Raw genomic sequence first — 11,432 nt, forward strand, 5'->3', positions numbered from 1 at the left:
TCGATAGGGAAGATGATAGTTACCCTAGAGGATGTCTACATGACCTTTAGATTTCTTGTTTGGGGGATTGAGGTGATTGCAAGAGACACTACTACATTTGGACCCGAATTGCGACGAAAAGATGTCACAATTGTGACAGCCACCTGTTGCCCAAGTGACAAAACCACGAATTGGCTCCCGTCGGATGAGCGTCAGAATTTTGCTATCGCGAATTGCGATGATAAGGGCATCCATCACAAGTGCGATAGAAAAAATTATCGTAACTTGTAAGAAGAGGCAAGAGATCATGCTGACGCTATCGTAATTGTGACATCCATGCGACAACTATGTTGTGGAAGCAACATTGAACCATCATAATTGGCCGTTGTAATTGTGACAACTATGCCATCCAAGTGATGGCTAGTTGTCAGAATGTGCTATAACAATTGCGACTGATGGCTTAATTATTTTTAAAAAAACCATAAATTCATGTTTTACCCCTCAATTTGATTACTAGATGTGACCAAGAAGTTAAACAACAAGAAGTTAAATTTACGTTAAACAATAAGAAGTTATAGAAGTGACCAATTATATCAAGGAACTGATGAATGGAATGCATAGTTGTGATGAGATGGCTACATGTTCAAGCCCTCTATTGTCCTCTTGCTACCAAAGATACACGTGTCTGTCAACCATCTTATGCCCATGTATTTCCTTTTCCTTTTCCTTGGAAACTAACCACACATCCAAAACACTTCTTGATGTAATTTGATTCAAACCATTAAAAGGAACACCATTATCTCAAATCAAAAGCATAGATTGAAATGTTTATTCAAAGACAGTGTGCCGCATTGTGTCTATTTTTAAGGGGGTTGTGAAGCGTGTGGAAAATAATAGGGGAGAAACAAAATATGGGATTTTATCTGGGGTAGGTGCCATAGGCTAATCTTAACACACATTTCAACCATTATGACCTGCAATTTTACGAATGGGTATTACACTTGAAGTGTGCGTTATATTTTAAAACCACTTTTATTTTCTAGATTCACACAGTTAATTGTCATGCAATCATAGGTTAATGTTAAGCTTCACTTGGTTTCGAGAATAGTTTAATGTTCTTTACTAATCCAGGCCAACCACATGAAGATGGAAGCTCATTTGGCCCCACCCCCCAACATCTAAATTCCCCATTAACATCTAATTTTTTTAAGAAGGGATCAATCTTTAAAGTACAAAAAAAAGTTCTAGACCTGCAAAAGTGACATCATTTTTCCATCTTCTAGTGCATGTCATTTTTCCCTCACATCCAAAATAAGATTCTGCACGTGCAACTGTGTTCTATATGCATGGACAATAGGTGGAGCTAAAAAAATGCAACATGATTACATTTATTTAACAGGTCTATATAGACCATCATGAACATTAGAACTCTAGCTGTAATAGTCAAAGTTATAGTGTTTGTGATGGTCTATAACTTAAAGTACCTGATTGAAGACCTCTAACAAAAATAAAAACCTGTTACATTTTTCAGCTCCACCTGATGTCGTATGCATATGAATTGAGATTGCATATTAAACTATGGCCTCCTTTTGCATTGCCTAAAACCAAGAGATTCACATAGTTACTTGTCATGCAAACATAGGTTAATATTGAGCTTCACTTGGTTTCAAGAATAGTTTAATATTCTCTAATAATCAGGGCCAACCACGTGAAGGTGGAATCTCATTTGGCCCCACTGGCCCAAACATCTAAAATCTTTAAGAAAGATCGCAAGTTGGGCTACTCTTAGGGGAAGCCCATCTTCATTGCTCACGAGAAGTTCATCACAATTTTTTAGTGTTCCCATAAATCTAACACAGGTACATCCAAGAATGTCCTCATCGCCTCTTGCATAAAATGAATCCAATATTACAAAATGCCCCCTAAGAAATAATAGTTCAAGTGAAATAAACACATGAGAGGAATCTACTGACCAATAGGCATTGCCATCACATCTGTGGCCATGTTACATGTTGAGTGAGTTTTATTATTTTTCTATTGTGCCAAGATCTCTTTGTTCACACACACACACACACACACACACACACACACACACACACACACACACACACACACACACACACACACACACACACACACACACACACACACACACACACACACACACACACACACAGAGAGAAAGATCACAAGGGCACGACAACGAGATGCATAGATCACAAGTGCATGACAACGAAATGTAGCGATCACATGGGCACATAAACAAAATTCTAGATCTCTACCGATCTCCATCAACGCTTAGAGCTTTCCACCCTCTTTCATGCACGACTCTCAACAATTGATCAAAAAAAATGGGGAATGATTAATGTCATGTTCTTTTATGTTTATAATCCATAATCCACAATCCATAAGATCTCTTTGTATACATGCATACACACATAGAGTTCACAAGGGAATGACAACAAGATGTAGAAGTCACAAGGGCATGACAACTGTTAGGATTAACCTCAGAAAAAAATAACATTTACATGCAAATATAACCAATATCAGAAAATAATAGATTGCATAGAAGAGAACACAAGATACAAAGATTTAACATGGTTTACCCAATCCCTTAGGCTATGTCCACCAACAACTAGTCCAATATTATTATTATCTAGTGATTACAATTTGCAATCCCTTACAACTCAATACCAATGCAAGAAGCTACAATATCACCATTCATTATGAAATCCCTACCCCTAATCCCTTTTATACAAGATTTTTACAGCTTACAAAATTAGGGCTAGAATAAGTCATCCAATAGAAAAATAGCAGCTGACACCTATTACAATATAAGGTCATTTTTTTCTTCAGGGGTGCTGCCCCCAAAAACCCTTGCGGGGGCATTGCCCCTTGACCTCGTCTTGGGGGAGTTGCCCCCAAACCCTCATAGAAATAATCTGGGGAGAAAGCATGCTGAATAAACCTTTGAGTCTGATTAGGCTCCACATCACAACAACAATGAAATCCTACATCTCCATTGATCTCCACCAGTGTTTAGAGCTCTCCACCCTCTTTCGTGTGCAAGTTTCCACAATTGATCAAAAAAATGGGGAATGATTATTGTCATATTTTTGTATGTGTGTTTATAATCCACAATCCACAAGATCTCTCTGTATATATACATACATATATAGATACATAGATATGTGTGTGTATATATGTATATATGCATATACATATGCATACATATATACATACATATATACATGCATACATACATACATACATACATACATATATACATACATATACACATACACATATACATACATATGCATATATACATATACATACATACATACATACATATATACATACATACATACATACATACATGAAAACAAACTATGCTATGTTTTTTGGAGACATGGGAGGAGTTACTACCGGCTTCAATACTTGATAACATTTTGGATCATATAGTGATGCCCAATTTAACAACTATAGTAGATACTTGGGATCCTCACAGGGAGACTTTGCTAGTACATGCATGGTTACATCCTTAGATTCTATTGTTGGGCTAGTGTATGGAGCCTTTATATCCAACCATTCGTTATAAATTGGGGAATGCGCTTCATGCCTAGCATGCAAGTGATGCATTTGCATATGCAATTTTATCACCTTGGAAAACTATATTTGATCTTGCTAGCTGGGAACAACTGTTGTTCATTTTAATGTACGTAATTTGATGATAGTTCTACAGGAATTTGTAATCAACCTAGCTAAGTAGCAACTAGATGCATTTAATTGGGTTATGGCTTGTTTCTTTCTAAAAATATCTGCTATGATATGTTTTTGTAAAATTTATTGCGAACTCTAACCATTTTTCCTGGTCTGCATTATTTTTGTGTAGGATCTTGAGGTAAGTCACTTAGCATGGGTTGAGTGAGTTTTTTTGTTTTATTATTTGGATTTTGGAATATGTATGCAACTGGATGAAATTTTTTGTTGTGCCAAGATCTCTCTCTATATACATACATACATACATACATACATACACATACATAAATAATAGTAATATATGTATTGCATCAACATTTTCTTTGCCATTGCTTCTAAGAGTGTTTCAAGGTTGGGAACCACTTCAACATCCTTTTCAAGGTTTACAGGTAATGCCATTGTGGCAAAGGATGCTGCAAAGGAATGAGCTTCATGATTATGGCATTCACACAGAAGCATAACTTGCTTCTTCAACTCCATACACTCAACTCTTTATTGAAGTTATTCTTCTAGCAATGAGAATAATAGCTACAAATTCTTGGGAGCCAAGGGATCTCTTGAACCTATGCTACATTTTTTGGAGACATGGGAGAAGTTACTACCAAATTCAATACTTAATAACATTATGGATCATATAGAGATGCCCAAATTAACAACAATAGTAGATACTTGGGATCCTCTCAGGGAGACTATGCCAATACATGCATAGTTACATCCTTGGCTTCCATTGTTGGGCCAACGTATGTGATGCATGAGCATCAAGACATGTAAGGATCTCTAATTAAGACAAAAGAAGATGGATTAGAGGCAAGGAGGAGTTTAAACCAATCAATTGGCATGTGTTGAAGCCAATCATGGTCTTAGAAGGCTTTAAAGATGACCATTATCCATTTTGAGTGCTACATAAAACAAGGAGGAACAACATGAGAAAGAAAATGGATGTTGGAATTTTTAGAAGGATCAGTTGCAAGATATTGAGTGGAAGAAGTTGAGAGTGGAGGTGAAGAATAACACACTAGGCCTAGGACAAGAAAGTGGTTTGGAGTGGAATGTTTGGAGCGGAAGAAGTTGGAATGGAGTTGAAGAATGTAAAACCAGGCCAAGACAAGAAAGTGGTTTTTAGCCTCATTGATTATAGGGTCAATGAGCACCCAACTTTCCAAGTATACCATATGAATAAAACCTAAATAATGAACGTAGCTGTTACATCCCAAATTTGACCTAATTTAAAATATAGCCGTTGAGGTTCACATGAAGTTAGTTGATAGTTTAATTCATTATAATCTTGCGAAGTGGAAATACATCGAAGGGGTGGAAGCATTGTTAGAAAAGAATTAGGCACAAGAGCATCACCATCACTGGGAAAATGGGTTGAGGACCTAGCGACTTGAAAATAGGATACATCTATGGGACCCGCATGAGCTATATAAATAAATAATTTGAGAAACATAAAATAATTGAGTTAAGACATAAAAAATACCTCAAGGGATTTTAATTGATCTTTCATCATAATATTATAATAAATATTTATATACGTGCATATAAATATAAAAATGAAATGGCACCATTATATTATAATAATTTAATATAATGATGAGACCCCATTGATATACTTACATGAACCTATGCAAGTATATATTATAATAATATTATTTAAGATATAATAACATTGTAATTATAATAATATTCGAACTATAATCTTCCAACTCTATTCTTTCCATTTTAATATTCCTTGCTTTTAACCGATAAACACTTGGCATGATAAATCAATTATAATCTTTTATGTTTGGAAGCCAAGAAGTCACGACTTGCTCTTTAAATGGAAGTCGTGAGGGAGGTAGACATATATCTCTATTCTTTCAATCACCTGACTACCTTTTAGAAGATCAACTTCCTTTATCAATTCCGACTTCCCATTAATTTCGTCTCCTTTGTACATTGTTTCTGGCTTCATTCTCCTTTTGAAATCTCTGCAATTTATGGCAAATTCTCTCTTGTTTCAGTCTGTCGTATGTATCATTCTTACTGAGGATTGATATAAATATTGTGGTTATGCCTAAAGGAAAAGGAAAGAAGTGTAGATACAAAATTGTTTAGCAAGTTCCAAACACTCGACTTTTATATATTTCAAGCACCGAATTCCATATGTTTCAAGCACCCATATTTTCTATGATACCAACCACAAATTGAGAGCAACATTTATACTGGGAACCAATGTTTAAGGCAGGTTGTTGAACTTTCGACAAACACCATTCGTCTTATAGAACATATCAAGTTATGTGATTAACCCAAAACCAAACATTGCAATGTAACTTCTACTAATTTGCTACAACATTTCCAATTTATATAATATGCCACAATACTTATCATGATAATATCTTGTTTGATATCAGGTTGATTATACATAATTAATTCTCTTTAAAATAGATTAGATCATGGCAAGTGATAACCAAGTAACCATAGTATGGATCCATAAATCATCATGCCACTAGATATTAGAATTAAACAATCAATTCTAAAATCTTTAAAGAACATATTCATGTAATCACAGATTGTGAAATGTTGGATGTATGTAATCTTCCTGAATAATTGATAGAGCCTTTTTCTCTGAGATTTTGAACACCTGGGACTCACCCAGCTGTATAGCCAAGGAAAAGGGTGAAGAGGTCAGAGAAGAAATTGCAATAACATGAAACAATATCAATTATGACATAACAATGTTTATCACTTTTAAAAGGAAACATTTAATAGCTCATGCATGATCCTATTATTGTAACTCCTGCTGTCAAGTTGAGTGGTGTGTTTAGATACTAGGATGCTCAACAGATGACAAGATGATCCCTATCTATTCTGGGTAGGGAGGGCCTTTCTTGATAGATATTGTGTGGGGTTAAGTTATGGTCCGAGGTTGGGTGGTTAAGCCCCTGACAATGTTTCACCTCTTCCCAAGTTGTCAAATGTACAACAAAGATAAGCTATATATTCAATTGTTTGTTGGAAACAAATATTTTTACTTTTATGATGTATATGCAAGATGAAGGTAAGATTAATTGAGTTATATCATCGTTATAGTTATTTTACATTTAGTTGCAAGAGATAGATTTTATTTGTTGGATTGTTATATCAATCTTTCATTTATATGAATAATAAATATGAGCATATCTTCTAATCTTGAGTTATTGCCATAGTTAAAAAATTGGAAGGAAAGCAATGATACAGTGGTATCTAGAGCCCCGAATGATACAATAGTATCTAAAGCCCTAATTGATTATGTGGTATCTGAAGCCCTAATTAATTCTGTGGTATCTAAAGCCCTAATTGATACAGTGGTATCTAATGCCCTAAATGATTCAATGGTAATTGAAGCCCTAAGTGATACAGTGGTATCTGATGCCCTAAATGATCCAATGGTAATCGATGTCCTAGTTGATACAGTGGTATGTGATGCCCTAACTGACATAGTGGTGTTTAATGGTAATCATCATTTGATTTTGATATAGCAGTATTGGATGGTAGTTGTTATTTGATATTGTTATAGTGGTATTTGTGGACTAACTTGGGTGGTTATAGAAACATCCCTACAATGATTTATTCATTCAAATTCCATGGTATGTGGATTTTAATTTCTATAGTAATTCATTGATGGTGTTTTAAGTTCTTAGTTAAAAAATTTTGTTTAACTGATTTTAACCATCAATCTCTTTCATATGAATGAAACTGATTTAACTATCTTCTTATGAAAATAAAGTAATAACTATATTTCTTTGAGTATGTTAGTTGTTAATTAAGACCCAGGAAAATTGGTTGTTTCAGCAACTTTTGACAACACTATGAAAAAAACTTCTATTTGAATTAAAAAATGAAAAATAAAAATCAAGAGTAGAGATCAAAGACCTATGTAGGGGATTCAATAATAGTGCCAAAAAAATACAAAAAACTACTCTTCGAATAAATACTTATAAAATATTTAAGTCTTGTCTCAAAACTATAAAATACAAAGGAAAAAAGATGAATTGAAGTGAAGAAACATTACAGACCCTGTCTAAAATTAATCTTAAAATAAAAGTTTAGAAATGACGTGCATAATTGTACATTGAAAACTACTATTGTAAAAAATTAGGTAAGTGAAGGAATAATAAAGGCCCCTCTAAAAAAAATTCTTAAAATTAAAATATAACAAATTGAGAAGGAGAAATTATACAAGGCCTGCTGATCTTGAGTTGCTCGGTGAAGAGTTTATGTTTTTAAAGTCAAATATGGATTCATCATATTTTTCCATAGTCAGGCATGCGAAACATTAGTGTTAGACTTACAGGTTTGGTGAAAACACTTGTATTTTTATTCTAATGCCATATATTTCTTTTTTAGTGTTGGTGAGGAGATTTGGAGGTGGATGTGTATTGTAGGAGTGCACTTGAAATCATGCCATGAATCATGACACAGGAAAGTTTTTTACCTGGGTTTATATTTTGAAGAGGCTTAGAAACTTCAAATAGATACAATCAACAGGAATAGAGACCTTGTCAACATCTATCGTACCCTAATTGCTAGTAGTATAAATGCATTGAAGGTGTATTGTTAGATGATAGAGCTCCTACAAACATGTAGAATCATAGCCAAGGGAGTTGGATTATCTAGCAAAATGGTTGAAAGAAACACCACTTCAAAATTTGAACCGTTTCAATAGTTTTCTTAAAGTAATGAAAAATTGTACATGCATAGATCCTTGATGAGTTATGTTTGTACTTGATAAACCTAAAATGGCTTTGTTGCAAATAACTAATAACATGTGGAGGATAATGTCTAAAAACATTGGAAAAAGCCTCCCTGTGGTCGTTAGAATCTCTAAGCAACAAATGGGAATGTAAAAATGTAGTTTGTGAAATCATTTGGTAAATGCCTACAGACCCTTCATATTTACTATTTGAGAAAATTCCTCAATGAAATGTGTTGGTTAAAAAAACATTCAAAATACAGGAGAGAAAAAATATTGTATAAAGCATTCCTCGTGTCCTTGATTATAGACTTGGAAATTTCCTCTCCTTTTATTCTTGAGTACAACAATTACCAAATTTAAAACCTTAAACAATTTCATGTTGCATCATTAAAACATTTGCTTAATCTACAAAATTATGAATCCAACTGCTTCTGCTCATTAGGCATTAGATCTTCTAATTGTGGTAAAAAAAATCATGATTTATTTATCTCTCTCTCCTACAAAAAGAGCTTATAAGTTATATGAAAGGCTGTCAACATAAAATATAAACTTATTACTATGAAAGGAGCAATGTGGTTGACTTGTTTAAAGATGGCAGATTGATTGTATCAATCCTTTTCACTTACCAACATATAGCTTTTGAAATGTAGCCATATTTAATTTTTTTTACTTAAAATCAATTTCCCCAAAATGCCCTACTTGTGAAAATGTTTCCTAATTGAAAATGCCAAAACTGTTTTCAGCTGTTACACAAAGGCATGATAGTATATCTTTATTGCAGAGTCTTAGATGCTTCCTTATTTTGGGACCCCACCACATCCATGTGCACACTTTTGGTGACACTATTATTTAAGCTAATAACCTCAACTAAGAGAATAAAAGTCAGATATACATAATCAAGAAAATGCTCATAGATAGCTTACTTCGATATGCTAATAGTTGGATTTAACACCATCTATACAGGGGCATCCCCTTGTATGATGAAATAAAAGTTCCCTGTGCAATCCATGTAATGACAGTGAATTGAAATCTCAAGCCTTAAATAATCCACATGAGCCTTGAATATGCCCACAATAGAAACACACAATTCAACTATGGTAGAGCTTGATGCATTATTCTTTAGGTATATGGACATGATTGATCAAAATTTGGATTCCAACATTAGAAAGGAATGGAGTTGTAACAAAGTTTCTCCAAACATTCTTATGAAATATTAAATTATTCTAAGATAGTTTATTGGGGATCATTTTACCTGTGAAGGTTATTCCAAACCCGGGTTGGCAAGGTACACACTTTTAAGTATTATTTAATATACAACTATATAAATTTGTGCAACAAAAGTGCAAACTCAACCATTATTTTCAAAGCATGGATTATTATTTAATCTCAATACAACATTTCCTTTTTTCATTTGACATGTGCAAACATTTGAATAAATAATGAATATGAGAGTAAACTCAGAAAAATATGAGAATCAAGTTTATTGTCATATTAAAAATTCTTTGTTTTGAAATCCAATAGAATACTTAATATCACTACATAACTTTCACAATGTAATGTCGAATACAAATAAATACTCTTCTTAAAATTCTATTATTTAATTTTATACTAAGTCCCTACATGTTCCTTATGAATAGTTATTTCTTTGACATTCCACTTAGTATTATTAATAAACCCATGTACAAACTATGCAATGAAGTCAACCATGTTAATCTCTACTAAGATCATTCATTACCTATTTTCTTTCCATAATCCATTGATGACTCATTTCATTGTCCATTCATCTTCTTATGACATATAAGGGTAAGGCAAAAAAATCTCCAATCAAATATCATGTAAGTTTAATTAAAGTGGCATAATCGATATCTACTAACCTTGTCCTTAGGAGACCCTAGGTTCAAATCCCCTAGAAACTAGGCTAGAGTTTTGATTAAGGCTTTTACTTTGAATTGTTTCTTTTAGCTAACTCCTTTTTATTTATATTTAATATATTATTTAATGTCCACTTTCAATTAATTTGAGCATAGACATCAAGGAGATGAGAGAACTAGGGCCCAAAGGCACATATACTAGTCAACCAACCTTGCAGAGTTGTAGTGCCTCTCCCCTTTGATTTCTATAAGTCATCCTGATGGATGCAACCTTGTTGATCTCTCCTTAAGAAGGGATCATGATTGGGACCATGAGTGGTCTACACCCTCGAGGTGATTGGATTTATGTTATTGTATCAGTTGCTTTGATTATACTTATGGCCGATTTACGAGATTATGATGTGTTAGTTGGTTCATAGAGGTTTGTGCCAATGGTTACCAAGATTGATGTGGTATCATGATGTGTTTCATGATTACCCCGAGATGCTTGCAGAGATTGCACCATGCATTATTATCTCGCTACACTAGACTAGGTTCCTGTAGCAGTGGTTAATCATGTATTTGACCATGTTGACTTATGTGTTTTAAGTGCCTTTTTATGTTGTTGAAACAACCATTATTAAATGCTTAAATAATTAGAAACCAATTGTCCATGCTAGATTACTATGTTGTTCAGTTGATCATATTTGCATGATGATGCCTTCTTTGAGATGACAATATGTTTTAGGATGATATCTGGTTATCCAATATTTGGACATATCCTTTGATCACATTTATATGTTGGATTTAATGCTATGGTTATTTACTTCATTCGTGATACTCGAAAGTGAGTGATGTAAATGGATTATTTTAGTATAATTAAATAAATGGTTAAAATAGGTTATTTAATGTATTCATTGCTTTGGCTATGTTATTATATGCAATTGTACTTGATCATGGGTTTTAGTGTGCATAATTTATATCCCTAGTAGTGGCACATGGAGTTAGTGATTCAGTTGTTCATATCTAGCCAATGTCATCCTTGTATGGTCGATGCATCCTGTTTAATTATTTAAATTAAATCTTCTGATGATTTAATAAATTTAGACTCATTTACATTATGT

Source organism: Cupressus sempervirens, chromosome 8 (genome assembly GCF_028749045.1).
Source record: "Cupressus sempervirens isolate cs-2001-9-10 chromosome 8, ASM2874904v1, whole genome shotgun sequence".
Lineage (NCBI taxonomy): Eukaryota > Viridiplantae > Streptophyta > Pinopsida > Cupressales > Cupressaceae > Cupressus > Cupressus sempervirens.